The following is a 15937-nucleotide window of genomic DNA, read 5'->3' on the forward strand; positions in this document are numbered from 1 at the left end:
AGCAGAATCAAAGTTTTACAGTGTCATAAACAGGAACCAGAAAAGCAGTTGCTGAAGAGCCTGTTGTTACTCGGAATGAAGTGACCTTAGGAAATGTCAGATGGGAAATGTGGTAGTTTAGCCCTGTAGAAACAGTTTGAGAAACTCAAAAATTAGAATGTTTACAACATGAAAGGAAGCCTTTACCTCCTTTTTTGCCCTTTCCATCTAACTGTACAGTAATGTAAATCAGTGGGAAAACCACTATTTTCATTCTTTCCTTTTTGTTTTTTCCACCCATTTCCCCATTCCTCAGTTCATACCATATCCCCTCTTCTTGAATCTTGGTATAAAAAGTGGAAATAAGAATGAGAAAGGAACTAGACAAGTGAAAAAAGCCCTCTTCCCTAATGAATAGCCAATGCTTCTTAGTTAGAAAAAGTTTTTCAAAGGAAATAAAGTTTTGTATCCAAAAAAAAATTCAGTTAGTGGGAAGGGAATCTTGCAGCTACGACAAGTTTTATATCAGTGTTTCAATGCATTCAAAAGTAGTTTTCCTACCAAAAAAAAAAACCACAAAAAAAAAAAAAATCACACACACACAAAAAAAAGCAACAGCAAACAAAACAAAATTTAAAAAAACCCACACAAACCAATTTGTGCCCTGGCTTTCATAGTTGGGTTTGGCACTTCACAGCCATCTAAGGAAATGCTAATTGTAGGGATGCTACATTTACATCTGCACCTGCCTTTTGCAACAACTCCCAGCTGCTTCAGTGAAGAGAACAAAATCTAGTTCCCAAATTCAGCCACTCAATCTTGACATCTAAGCATAAAACACATTCACCTTTTATGAACTGGCACAAAGGTCATGCACTAGTTAAATTTCACTTTACTCTGTTAGGATTTTTGCAAGGACTCTCCTGGGTCTTTCCATAGACATTTTCCTCTTCTTGAGTGAGTTCCTGTACATAACTCAAGCAACCAACAACTCACAGGAAGACCTCATTTGGTCTGATGATATCAGAGCATCGCTGACTCCTCTCTCTCAGACCAGTCTAGAGCTGCAACTCTGGATATAGTTCATAAATACTGAAAACACCCAGGCTGGCAAACCTCTGTGGCTTTGTGCATTGACTCACATCTTTCTTTTCAATTTTCTTCCCTTCTGCAACTTTAAATGCCTGTGAGGGGATTTTTGTTGAAGTGTGTCAGTGGCAAAATCAGGGCACCAGCTTGTTAAATAAACAATCAGCCCCCAAGCCATTCCAGAAAAAGGATGAGATGTCTCATACTTACATCTTTTGTGAGTTAAAATTTATTTAGCTTTTGAATCCCTCAAGGCAAGCATGCAATGTGTAAAGCAGAAGCCCACAAGAGAAACATTTTACCCTTATTTCTTACCAAGAAGGAACAAGGCTTTTAAAAACAGATCAGAAAGCCACACTTCATTAAAAAACAGCAGCCTTCCTTATCTAATAAACTTTCTCCTTTATTTTTCTATTGCATTCATTTGTATCTGTTTTTAAAAGGTAGCACAGCTTCCATACAAACAAGATATTAGGTGGCCAATGACTCTCAATGCTTACACCATGAGAGAGACATCCAACTGGAAGGAAATAGCTCTCCCTGTTCTTATTTTTCTTTGGAGTCTAAGAAGGTGTAGCTATTTTTCAAAATTACTCCAGTCTGTATAGTTAAAAGCAACTGGTTTGAAAGAGACACCTAAGAATTAGCAAAATAAATTCATTCTTGTTTGTTAAAACATCTAGGATCTCACACATGCTAAAGGTTTCATTTGTATATACCTAGATACATGCAAAGATAAAAAGGATGTTAATTTTCCATATGAAGTCAAAGATTTTCAGAAGGATGCAGAGAAATCTGACACCAGAAACCTTTCTCTCTTTCAGATTTGGTTGAAGAAAATGACACCTTAATGGAATGGCTGGCTGAAGTTCACAAAGCTTGAAAACAACTCTGGACCTGTTTCCAAACATTCATAGTTTCCCAGTGGCATTAGAGATGAGTCTGAAGCTTTGTCGAGTTGAAGGATATTCAGGATGGAATGATAAGAGAGAGGGTCAGCAATACATTGAGGTTCTAAATCTGAATACAGCTGCATTCAAAAGCACTTGGATCCTAACTGTGTATAGGAACTCCTTTTCAAATAAATCAAAGTTAAGAAAGCCTACTGGACTCTCAGTTTAGTTGTAATGCATACATGAGGTGAGGGGAATGAAAATACTCCATCATTATTGGAGGAAAAGTAGGGCTCCCTAGTGAGCCCCTGAAGAATTAGCTGCAACTCTTACCATGTTCAGTGGAAGTCAATGGTGACCCATCACAACTGGGGCCCAAGAATATTATCTTATGGTCAGGACACTAGTTTGTTTTCATTTTGCAGCAAATAAAGCAAATTTCACCTTAGGTACATTTAGTGTGCTTATAAAGCAGCAGAGAACACAAGTGGTTCTATAATAAAAGAAAGCCACATCTATAATTTCATACCTTTTGCTTATTAAAGAACAGCAAACTTTTCCAGAGGTTTCCCCAGTGTCTCTTGTGACCACTGACTGCCTCTATACTGCATTATTTTGTGAAAAATAGAAAGAAACTTTATAAAAAGTTCACCACGATTTGTTACTGCTCAGCAGGAACATAATCTGGACTTCTTGCAGTGCTGTAACCCAATTTATTTCCCTGTCAGACTACTTGATGGATGTGTCTATAGAGTTCTCAAACAGGAGATAAAACTTTTTTACTACTGAAGGCAATACTTTCCCTTTCGTTTGCCATCCAGGGGTTCAACCATCACCAGCCCACCAGGGCTTCACTAATTTAGCTCTCAATTTTTTGAACAACATATTTAATTTTTTCATTTTTTCATTAGAATTTAAGCAGAAATAAAATACATACATTTCCATAGGTGGAAAGTCTCTGGAATCTGCAGTCTGAGCAGTATATTATTCCTTCATTTTAACTCACAGCAATGCTGACCTTAAATACAGCCAAAGAATGAGTATTTAAACCAGCTGCACTGAGGCTGAGTGAGATGTAGGAGCCTGAAAAAGCAATAGACACATGCACTCAAAGTTTTGCTAATATATTCCCCTTTATAATAGTACTAAAAATACTTTGCTCTCAATGCTGTCTTTATCAAAATTTGAAAGGTACAACCATACCTACACATGAATGGGGATTCCCCTCTGAAAATGTATTAAGGCATTTTAATAACAATAGGCTTATGATTATCCTCACTTGTGCCAAATTTCTGTTTTTCTAAGCTTAAAGGCAGGTAATAACACACTGAGTAATGAAATTATGCTATTATTTAAAACAGTATTTCCAATTTGTGTGGCAAATAATTCAACCTTTTCAATTTATAAAACTGAAATTTTAGAATGGAATTTTCAAGAATATTCACAATAGATTGAATAAGTTTTGATGACCAACTTGTTTCAAGGGAACTACAGCTAAAGTCAATAGAATCTAACAAAGATGGAGGACAAATATCTGGATACACATATCTTATACCCAAGGTATCATATGATGATTATTAGCCACCATTCTAACACTGAACAGTGAGCAGACTTAAGAGCCAAACATTCTACATGAAAGACAAGAAAGAGCAACAATTCCTGCAAGTTTAGGGCCCAGCAACACAGACAGCCCAGGACACAGAAATTAAACTGACTTTGCCATCAATACATTGATTAGTAAAGACTCTTAAGAGATTGCAAACAGGACTAAATGCAGAGATAACTGCATGAAGAGCAAAGCAAGCTCATAGCACACTAATTTTTAAAAGTCCACCTCAAACTTAATTACTGCCCCAAGCTTTCCTCAATAACATACACCAATTTATAAAATCAGTACTTTTTCTTCTTCATAAAATCAAGCCTTTTTCCCAAGGATGCAGATATTCACTCTTAAGGCTGGAGAAAAGGAAATCAGCCTTTGGTAGGAGTCTGAAAGCCAGGATAAAATTGCCTATCTCTGTGTTCTGCTCCTCTTCCCCTAATCCCTTTCAGCAGTCCAATGTCAATATTCAAACTAAATGCAGCCCAAACTCCAGAGATATTTTTTTTCTTTTTTTAACATCCAACAAAATGGAAAGCAACCATGCCTTTGTCAGATCTGCATCTAATCTTCTAAATCTAAGAAAACATGACCCATAGCTTTACAGATTATTCTACACCAATTGGAATTAATTCATAACGAGTCTGTGCAGTCCAGGGTTTTTCACTGAGGGTTAGATCAGACACCACCTTTCCACTCATTTGGATCAGTTGTTTTAATGAGACATTTGCAAATATCTTTGTGAAAAGTATAATTCAGGCAATGGCTAATAAAAGAGAACCTCATCAAGACACTATTTCCTCAACAACCAAGTAACTATTGCTTTCTGGGAACTATTGCAGAAACTAAAGTTATACATAGTACATTCAGAAGCCAAGACTGAAGTTCAAAAATAATCATCTGTGTTAGAAACACACTTATTACAGAAAAAACATATTTACTCAAAAATTCTCAGAAAATACCTGCTTTATGCAGATAATATCCTGAAAAATGTGCAGCAGATGCTCTGATTTCCTTACCAAAGTCACAGCTTCCCAGAAGTGGAGCTTTAGCTATGCAAGTAAATACTATTCAGGCTTTATGACGATATTTGAGTGTATCAAACAGTATATCTGAATGTGCATATAAGGTTTCTGTTCCTCTTGTTCCCAAAAAATAAAGAGTTTTTAATCTTTATTTACTGCTTTCCATACACTATTTGCTTCTCCATGGGAATATACCAATACAGAAACCGCCATATCAACAGCTGGATAATCTTCCAAACTTCTCTTCCTGAGTCAGAAATAACACTGAGAAGATGGTTAGGTCACCAGATTCATTGCATTAGAGATGATATTGCAGAATCGGAAAAACCTTAAATCAATTTAAGTGGCTCAATATAGTTTGACCAGCATCAAGACTGAAAAGACTATGAAAAGGCTGGAGTTGCAGAAAAGATGATAGAATTGATTAAGGTATTCAGAGTCCAGATTTCTCTCTCGTAACACCCAAGGGGAAAATTTACTTAGAAAAAAAAAAAAAAAAGCATGAGATGGCAACTTCTCAGTTTTCTAGTGTTGGCTAAATTAGGTATGTATAACCTTTCTGTCTGCCTATAACACCTCCATTCCCCTAAAGCAGCCCTCTTTTAGTCATTTTCAAAATACTTTGTCTTTCACACCTACTGAAGGCTCCCACTCTAGAAATCCAAACTGGCTCTTAGTTCTCAATCTTCCTCTAAAAGATACTTCTCTAAGGAAATCACCTCATGGCAGAAATTGTACCTTACTATTTTCCCTCTTCATTACTTATGTCTTAAACCTGAACCTCCTTAAGCTCCCCTCATTTCAGATGGGATTAAGTGCAGTACAAAGTGTTTGTCCTGCATGAATCAGGACTACAAGACTCTTTTCATTCCAGGATTGTGCTATTTCAGAAAGGAAAACTGCATTAAGAGGAAAATTAAAAGATTTCAATATTTTAGTTCAAATGTTGACAAATATTCACCTTGAAACTATTAAGTACATCTACAATGCTATAGAAAACAGTACTTGCTACCAAAAATATTATAAAATCCTGTAAATTAAAGATTAAAATTTGCTTCAAGTTTTCATAAACATCTGTGAAATTCCAGTCTAACAGATAAAACTAGAAGTTCTACTTCCATACTTATTTCAAAAGCCAAGAATTATCAAAAAGTTTTTATAGTTTTATTGTAGTAAATTTGTGTTTCAGAAAAACATATCCTTTTCAGATTTGAAATGCCTGCAAAAGCAGGTTTCTGATTGTAAATACAGATTACATTAAGCAGTTCAATATACATCAATATACATGACATTTATTCTTTTTCACATGACGAGTCCTATTCAAAAATTTAACAGGTTTAGCACTTAGCATGGTTGTTTCACAATCCATACCAAAATCATATCCATGCTTTTGCAATGCCAACATCTATTGTAAGAAAAAGCTACATTACAGATTACTCTAACAGCAGGATTTTACAATAGACAAACATGGGAGTAATTTATAACGCATTTGTTCCTATTAAAAACCAAATAAACATTTATAGTCTTGCTAATTAACTTTACTGTTGAATTAGTAGTATTCCTCACTCTTCTTAATTAGAAGAAATATTGCAAGTATGGCATTAAAGTCAAACCCTTCAGTGCAGCAAAGGCTGACACATTTTAGAACCTCTCTCACCCTCTAAAGCATATGGAGCTTTTGGAGCTACATGCACTTGGTTCAGTACTGACACTTCCACTAGGCAGGAACATGTCACAGAGCAGTTTAAGGAGGAAATGTCAGAACTAAATTACCATGGTTTGAGCACAAAATCTAAGAACAGCTGTTAGCAGACCTGCCTCACCCATAATCAAGCAAGTCCCTCCTGGTCCAAGGCAAGGAAGTGAAAACACCTAAATACCAGGGCACATTGTCCCAGCACATCTGTCCATGGAAGTGGAAATTCAGCTTGGCTATGACTACAATCTCCATCAGCTGTCACAAAGTACATGAAGCATTTACACTGTGCATCAATAAACATTTTACTGTTTTGTGGATTTTTTTACCTTGTCTTGCTGCTGCCAATCCCAGTAGTACTCTGTGGCAAATCTAAGGACACATCCAGGTTGTTCTTGTGAGGAAAACACAACAAAGCAACAAGTATATCATCTTACCTTTACTGAAGTTAACAGCCATCTCAGGATTGAGCCTGTGTGAAAGCAGAAAAGCCTCTGACAGCAGAATCTCAAATACACATTGGAATGATTATTTTTCTTCATCTTGGGAAACAGAATATTCTCAAAGGTCTGGGCTGTGCTCAAAGGGCAGCAAAGGACCTGCCAAAAGATAGAGCAACATGGTCAATAAACTGTTCCCCATGCCCCTTTGAGGGAGGGTTCCTCAACTTCCTAAATTCCCTCAAATTCCATCTCAGTCAGTCGGTGAGATAAAGAATAAATTCTGCTTTGCTTTTTTCTAGACACACTTATTGTCTTCACATCTTGAATGAGAGATCAGTTATTAATCCAAACTATTATTTATCTCAATTATATATAGCAGCAAGAATTTGTTACAATGCCTCATCAAATGTCTGCACACTGCGGGCAATATTCAAGGTTTGACCTAAAAGGTAATTTAAAATACTAACCAAACCAGTTTCTATTACAGCCATGAAACACTGGCTTACAGTCTTATCTTTCTGGAGTCAGATGTTGAGGTGCAAATCCCCAAACCCTATATTTGGTTTTAATTTCATGATATTGAAGCAATACAGTGGATTTCCTCCACGAAAACAACATTTCTGCTGTGCTAAAAGTCAGAATGAGATCCTACCAAAGAGAAATACAAATACCAGTGCTTATTGTGTCATAAAAACATTCCAGGACTAGATATCATTTTCTTTAATTTAATTAAAGCAATACAATTTTTCTCTTGCACAAGTAACATGATTTCTGTCAGCCTACCTACCAACATATTTTTCAAACTATCAGTGCCACACAATATTTAAGCTTTTTTTTTTTTTTTTATGGGAAAAACAATTACTACCAGCTTGCCAAGCACATGATTCTGTAAGTACCATTTCATGAGCACTGAAGACCATGAGATTCAGGACCTTGAAGCTAACTTCTTGCTTGCTCTTGTCTTTATCTTCAGTTTCATGCCTTGGAGAAGGATATTGTATTAGAGCTCTAACATTAAAGTTTGATCCATTTAGTTTGGGTATAATGGTTCTAGGAAGAACACCACAAGTTTGGAGGGCTGAAGTGAGAGCTCAGACCTTGTAGGAGCTATGAACATATGGATTATGTGCTTCAGAACTCTATCTGTACTCATATTACTGAAGCCCTTGTAAATGTTGACAGAAATTTTAATGTTTGCTTCTGAATCAGGCAAAGACACTGCTCTTAAAAAAAAAAAACATATATGGCTTTGAAAATCTGAGTGCACATGAGCATACTTTTATGCTCATCTTGAAAATCTTAGAAAGTATTTCATATATTAAGTTTTCCAGCAGTTTGACTGCCACTCATACCTCATATTATGAAAGGACACACACCACTGCACTACTACCACATTAGACAGCATAATACTCAGAGAAACAAATTGAGCAACTCACCCTGAGCATGTTTATGAACTATACATGGTTATAAGTTTATGCAACTAATCTAGTATTTGCTGCATTGCTACTGATTTGCTCAGGTGTGAATAAATCAAGAGTCCCATCCACAGACTGCAAGATTAACAAACAAATATTCCACAGACCACAAGACAAAGCAAATTTATAATTCCTTACAGTGTTCAGCTTTACAGTTCTACAGATGTTGACCCTGACTAGCTGCAAAGGTGATCAACCCTTTAGCTATGGCTAACAAACCAGATGCAGATAGGTGACAGTACAAGTGACACAAACATTCAGAATACCCAGACACAGAGCTGGCACCACTTGTTCCTTCCAGGAGATGGTATTCAATGCAAATCTATGCATTAGTTATGAGGTGCTTTAATTTCAATAATAAACATTCTGTGATTGATGAATTTTTCCCAGCTGTTGTCTATATAGCTGTTTAATTAGAGCATGCTGGCAGAGGCTGTTAATCCTTCATTGAGTTGCCAACTCCATGGCATTCCACTTTCTGCAGGGCAGGGTGACAGTTGGTAGAGGGACTTGGGCGGCTGGTCAGGGCACCTGACATTTGGCAAAGGATCAACGCATTAGAGGACAAGCCAAATTCCATCAGCTTCCTAAAAATACTATCAGGCTGACAAACAAAGTGCCTTAATTGCCAGTGCTACTGTCTTTGATGGACACGGGATCTAAAAGCACAGGAGTGTCTACTTCAAGTTACTGTTCCCAGAGAAGAGCAGTGCGAGCCAACCGTAAGTACCAGGAAGGAAGCAAAATCAGCTGCCCTTGAAAAAAAAAAACAAACCTTACAAAAGTTCTGGCATTTGCTTTAAGTATTTGACCTCCTAAATCCGTATGATTCCCTTGCTGGAATACTCCAACAGGGAAAGGGAATCCCTGGTTTAGGTATCATGTGACATAAGTCTAATCAGGGCCTTAGAGGCAGAGATTCCCAAATGGGTACAAAACAGGGGGAGCCCACGCTACTCCCTCACTGAAGCCTTTAAGGCCTGCCTCAAGGAATGACATCCAGAGGCCAGCAGGATGCTTATTTTTATCCACCCACTGCATCACAAACGGCAACAGAACTGCCAGTTGTGAAAACAGCTCCTGCACCACACATATCTGTCCATGAAAAGCTGAGATTTCCAAACTTACTCCACACATGCCATCAGTTTTTAGATGCTGCCAAGCTCAGTAATATTCACACTGGTGTCTTACAGACAAAAGCAACTTAATAACAATTCCCTAAGCCAACTAGATATTTAGGATACTGACCTAACACAGAAAAGAGTTAGAAAGCTTCCTATTCTTAACCTTGGTTTTGTTTCATAGGGGCTGTTACAGATCAAACTTTTTACAGTACCAAGAGGTTCAGAATTCAGTCATTAAACTGGGTCCCTGGAATAAGTCAAAATTCATGTCACAAACAAATAAAAACCCTTACTGTAGTATTCCACCTGCAGGGAAAAGTTACCTTGCCAGCAGCATAATCTTTTATACTGAATGACAAGTTGTACTGAATGTACAAATTCATCTATGTGCAATTGCATTCATGTTGAAGAGTTTATGAAAAATTAAAGTATATCTGCTTAAGAATAACTCATTATTTTTAACTCGTGGGCACTTAAATCTCAATTTGCCACTAAAATTTTTTGATGTCAACTACCAAAAGTTAATCTCAACTGCAAAATATATCCAAAAAGCTTTTTCCATTAGAAATTTTTCCATTTCCGTTTTTCAACTCAATTAAAAATGTTCATGATTTACTGCTTAGTTACATCATGCCGATATACAGGAAGAAAATACCTGTTCAAAAGATGACTGTTTTGGCAAAAGAGATTTAAGCCTAGTACCAGAACTACCCTCATGGGTCATGGTTCTTTGCATGTGGTAACTGCTTCTATACAATGAATTAAATGAAATATAAGTCTCACCAAACCCTTTCACACTCACGTACTTACACATTTTGTCCAAGGCAGTGACATAGTCCCCTTTTTTTAAAAGAAAGCAACAAATGCAGATATGATATGGTTGTGAGAAGAAGCTTAGATTCTGTCTCTCTCTTCCTCCTTGCCTCATCCCTAAATCTAAAACACAAAAAAGTTTGAATATTTGAGATTATTTTAAAGAAGGGGTTACATCAAAAACAGTGTCTCAGCAGCCTAAAGGTAGCTAAAACAACACTGCACACTACTTAATTTCCTACTTATTTCTAACAGAGTTGCAAACCACAAAATTCATATCAGAGGAAGAAAAGTCATGAAAGAGCCTGGCAAAAGTTGCAAAAACCAGCAGTGCCAAGTCTTACACCATCCTGTTCAGCAGCACTGCTGGATGCTTTGCTTGCAGCAATTTTGCAAGCAGTGACATGGAACTTACCTTATCATTTGTCATAATACTTTTCTAAACAACAAGTTATCAACTTCACAAGCCTAGGAGGGCTCTCCTTACAGCTGTGTTACCTGGTGAACACTTTACTGAACTTACCAGAATGTTGAGAAGAAAGACAAGACAATTTTATAACCAAAGAAGACATCGCAGAGCTTTCCCTGCTTTTAGCAATAGTAGGATTCTTACACAAAGCCACTTAGCATTTCATACCTGAGTATGAGTTGTACATGAAGGCAGAGTCTGACCCTGCAAGCAGTTATTACAGAAGTTAATGTCTGCTTGGTATACTCTGCATACTTCATGCTCTTATTTCTTACCTGAGAAAAAAGGAAAATACAAGGAGAGAACAGACAGCTGGAAGAAAAAAATAAAACCCCACAGAAGGAAAAAGAAGGGGCCCATTTATTTGCTGGGAGTTGGTTGATCCTGTGGAGGCAGCAGCAACCAGTTTCCTTGGCACCAGGTATCCATTACAATACAAAGCATAACAAAGGAAACCTGTGAGTAGTGTTGCACATGCCCCACAGTTTTTCCATTAAGATCACAGGCTACTTGGAGTTCATTCTTCTGATTCTCATCTTGTCCTACTCATCATTTAATACACACCAGTATCTTCAGGGTATAATCAGTCATACTTTATTGTTTTTCACTGTCTCCTGTATAAACTAAGAGGTTATATAAATCTCATGATTTTCTTAAATTACTTAGTAGACACTACACCATATTTAAATTGAGCCTTAATACCAAAGGAATCATCAGTTCAGAATATAAAACTAAAATTCTATACTAGATAGACAATTCAAAACATCATCACACTTCATACCACCTCTGCTGCTCTTCATCTCCATAATCATAGGTTTTTTTAACTCCCACAATAAGTTATAGGGTGATGATTATTCAGTAGATTTTGAAACAATATCTCCCATGTCCCCTCTCTTGCCTTTTAAATCTGATACCTCTCCAGAAACAATTGGTTTTGTCAGAATATCAAATCTTCTGCATAAACCAGTAAATGGGTGAATGTAAAGCTTCTCTAGTAATCATTGCTGTGTGTCTTGATGCTCTATTTTTCCAATAAAGCAGCATGTAAGTTTTCAATTGTGCCAGATCTCAAAGAAGCCCCCCACCCCAGAGATAAGTTACTGCTGTGTGCCACCAGCTCCAGGACAGCACCTTCCCACACCACCTTCTTACCCCACTGGCCACTGCCCCTCACCTTGCCTGGGCTGGAGCTTTGAGCTGCAGAGACACCAACCCTCCCCAGGATAGGATTCCTCATGCCAATTAGGGCCATTTTGTCACCCTGCTCCATAGCATAAGCCAGAATCGTGTTACTTGCCACATACTGATGAAATGCACATCACACCTCATATCTCCTTATTTCATTCCCTCACTACTCACCTAAGACCAAGCTCATGTTGATGAAAAAAACAGAAGGATAAAAGTCCAAGTATGCTATGTAACACTACAGAATGGTTAGGTCTTGACATCAGCTTCACAGATGAGAGATGGATAACACATGCAGAAGTCACTTTCGTGTTGTTTTAATGTTTCACGTCTATCAAGAAATTAAATCAAGGCTCCGATAATTTAATCTTTAATGCCGTCAGGCCTTTGCCTAGCCAGTAGCTTTGTGTCCATTGAAATGTGAACTTTCTTCTCACAAAGCACAGGACTTGGACACTGCATAAAATTTGCAGAGAAGTTCAGAAAAAAAAACCCACAAGAACAAAAAAATCCCAAACCAACAGAAAAAGCCACTCTTCTTCCACATCTCCTGTAACACACCAGTGACTGGAGGCAGAGCTTTAGAAAGTCTTTGCACAGTAGCCATTGACAAGCAGAGCTGAAGCTAGTTTTGGTGCTCTGACCTGGCCTTGTTCTTTTTCTTCCTCATTCCTAGCAGAATTATCCACATTTTGCTGTTTCCGAGCACAATTCACCATATTTGTTTGGCAGGCTCAGATGACAGAAGACGTTCATCCATCTCAGAGCCCAGACAGCCAGGTTTTCAGAGGAAATCCCTTGGGACTATCAGGAAAGCTGTTCCCTCAAGAAGTACTGTTTTCAGTTTCCTTTCCTCTTTCAGAGTCAGACAGGAAATATCTAATAACAATCCCAAATTCTGAAGTCCCAAAGGAACGTAAAACAGCCTCTAAGGCAAAATTTATTAACAATCTGATCTAAACATCCACAAGTCCAGAAATACCTTAATAACATTTGCAAGGAAATTAATTTCAGACAAAAAGGTAGAGTTTGCACCAGCACAAGATTCAGAAAAATACCTTAATGAAAGCAACTACTTTTCAAATACCAAAAAACAAAAATTCAAGGCCAAAACAAAAGCATGAGTTGATCCACTGAGATTTAAGCACACCAAGGCACCACGTGAAATCACAATTCTTATTTTTAACACCTTGAGACTGACTCCAACCTTCAATGCTGGACAAAGAGGGTGAGAGAAATTGTTTTCAGTCACACTTGTGAAAGACTCCACAGATTTCAAGTGACTTCCACATGCACAATGCAGCCCTTCCTCCCCTGGGCCAAGAACCTGCTCCAGTTACTATATTAGGTATCACTCTCCTGCCCATCATAGAACTTTGGTGCTCTGACAAACAGTACTCACTCAACACACAGATAACCACTTTGGCCCTGGATGCCCTCTTATATTCTCAAATTTTAAAAGAACCCTCTCTCTTCCCATGGACATTATTTAAAATTGCTGAGCTCTGTCACAAAATCACCAGTAAACATGTGTAAAGAAAGGCAGCAGCAAAGAGACAGCCAGCATATAAATCTCAATTCCTTGTGGTTCAATGGAGTTGCTTCATACTTAAAACAGTGCAAGTGAAAACTGAATCTACTGCTCCAAAATTATCATTAAGTGGCTATTTCTATTAGTCTCTATTTTCTCCAGAATAAAGCAGTATCATTATTTTGAATTGTTTCTATACACAAATGTTCTTTCCAGAATCAAAATATTTTTTCTCTAAGAAGCCATTATTATAATTTTTACTTAATTGAGATTTTCAAACTCATAGCTTCTAATAATATCTAAAACTACCTAAAAAGAAAAAAGCTACTAGCTTTTCTTGATGGAACAGAAACATTCTACTGAAAATATGATGACAGCATCTAAAGATATCATAGTAAAAAGGAAAAAAATGGAACATAGAAACAAAAATCAGCAAGAAAGAAAAAAGCAACAAGTACTTCTCACAATTCTCTGTAATAATAGAGCTTCAGTTCTAACCACTGCTAAGTGGGGATTCATGCTGCACAAACTGGCAAAGTTGACACCCGAACATTCACCGTGTTACAGAAAAACATTAACATGCTGACTTTCATGCACATAATGTCAAAGACTTGCAAAAAAATATAGTTATTCTGCTGGAAGGAAGTGATAACTCAAAAGCTAAAAATACAATTTTTATTTAATATAAGGAGTTTATGCAGGTTTATTAATAAACAAAGAAGAAATAAGCAATCAGAACATTTACACAAACTCCTATGCTCACATGCCCATATACAGCCTTTTTTAGTACTTCTTTTTCCCCCCATAACTTCCCCCCACTAGCCCCCCTTGTTATATCTGGTCTGAACTGTATGCTTTCACCCATGCCATGTAAGATACCAAGGCCACAAGCCAAATTCCACTCTCAGTTACACAGATTCCACCTTTAACGTCAGAAGGCTCACACCAGTGTAAACCAATAATAGATTTTGGCTGCCCTTGTAGACCCAATTTTGGCAGGTGGACGGAACAGGATTGGAAAGTTGCATTTATTTACCTCAGGAAACTGGAATTCACGTCCAGCTTAAAAGAGATTTGAAAGTTTTATGGCCCAAAAAAGCGAATCTCTAACAGAATTCCCCACAGGGTAAGATCAGTATAAAGGAGACTTCTTGCACAATTCATTTTTATGCCCTTAATTCCTGTTTAGAAGAGGTCCAGGAACAAACAAGCAGGATACTGCAGAGCAGAGGCAAGGTGTAATTGTAGCAAAGGCACAGGGGTAGGACTTGGTACCAGCATTACATATTGTCAGCCTGGCTGCTTGTGAAGGGTTGCCATTCCCCCGTGGCTTCTGAGAACACTGAATTACAGATACAATAGCAGGGAAAGGGAAGGGAGGTAAAAATAAAGTGCCCTTTGAGAATTTTTAATAAGCCTAACAAAGAAATCATGCAACTTGAGAAGATGTAAATCACTTCTGAGCTGAAAAGCTTGTTATTTATGCAATATAGACAGCTATTTCAAAATTGCCATGGAAGTCATTAGGAATACAGTTTTTAATTCAGCAACAAATACAATATACGATGTATATAAATAAAACGGATAAAATTGAAGTGAAGACAGATATTCAATGTCAACACACCATTAAATTGCAAGTAACAGCCAAGCTCTATACTATCATTAGGAGGTGGGCTGCTTCTTCAAATTAGTACTCCTGGGAAAGGAAATAACACATATTCAAAAAAGAAGCTGCTGGCCAGAGCACCCTAATGGGTTTAAGATCAACCAAAGGAGGATCACTGCAATGCGGCAGAGTTGCAGCAGGAACATAACATTACCTTACCAAAACAGATATTTAATATTTGGTAGCCCTACAAAAAATGTATATGTTAGGCAGAAGAAGAAATGAGCCTGTATTTTAGGGAACAAGCAGGAGAGCAGAGGAAGATACCTGCAGGACAGCAACACAGTAGATGTGGCTGAAAGGAATGTGTGGAATTAATAAGAGCACTTCAAAGCTTTGCTTTGAGATGTAACTGGCAGATATGCTATCCACAGAATTTTAGTGCAGGCACTCATTTAAATAAAGAGCTAATTAGTAGCACTGGGATGGTGACTGTCACCCACTAAGAGAAGGACTGAGATTCAATGTCCAAGTCAAAAGATTCACGTGGATTATGCAGATTCAACTCTATCAAGAAGGATGGTGTGAAGTTGTTTAGAGGAACTTCTGTAAGACACCTCCTTCGCACTGGATAAGATCTGGAGGCAGATTTGCTTGGCAAGGTTTTGCACCAAGTCATTTAGCTCCTCCGCATCAGGGAACCTTGGCGCGCTAAAAGCTGTTTCAACAAGTGATCACAATGGAGCTTTTGAGTTTATTTCCATAATATTTAGGAAGCTCCCATAGCTTCAAGCCACACAGCTTACTAGACCCAGGCAAACATGAACACTTGACAGCAGAGCCAAGCCAAGGAGTTTAGCTGGGATCAACAAGCTGTTAGAGCTGACTACACACATTTGGAAAAAATATTACATAAAGTGATATGTATCTAAGGTCACTGTGGGAGCCAGGAAGCAGTGCCAAGACATTCTTGCAGGCTTCTCCCTTCCTTGGCTTGCCCTCATTCATG

At 37.7% G+C, this 15937-nt stretch overlaps 1 long non-coding RNA gene across 1 annotated transcript in view; it reads right to left on the reverse strand.

The window, feature by feature from the left end:
• Positions 1–728: 728 nt before the first annotated feature.
• Positions 729–15937, reverse strand: part of LOC131581584 (uncharacterized) — a 92823-nt gene continuing 77614 nt past the window's right edge. Inside the window, exons 5-7 of the long non-coding RNA XR_009278120.1 lie at positions 10135–10260; positions 6720–6881; positions 729–805 (exon numbers count right to left, since the gene is read on the reverse strand). This is a non-coding gene — a long non-coding RNA (uncharacterized LOC131581584). The remainder of the gene's footprint in view (positions 806–6719; positions 6882–10134; positions 10261–15937) is intronic.

The sequence above is a fragment of the Poecile atricapillus genome, chromosome 8 (assembly GCF_030490865.1).
Source record: "Poecile atricapillus isolate bPoeAtr1 chromosome 8, bPoeAtr1.hap1, whole genome shotgun sequence".
NCBI classification, from domain to species: Eukaryota; Metazoa; Chordata; class Aves; order Passeriformes; family Paridae; genus Poecile; species Poecile atricapillus.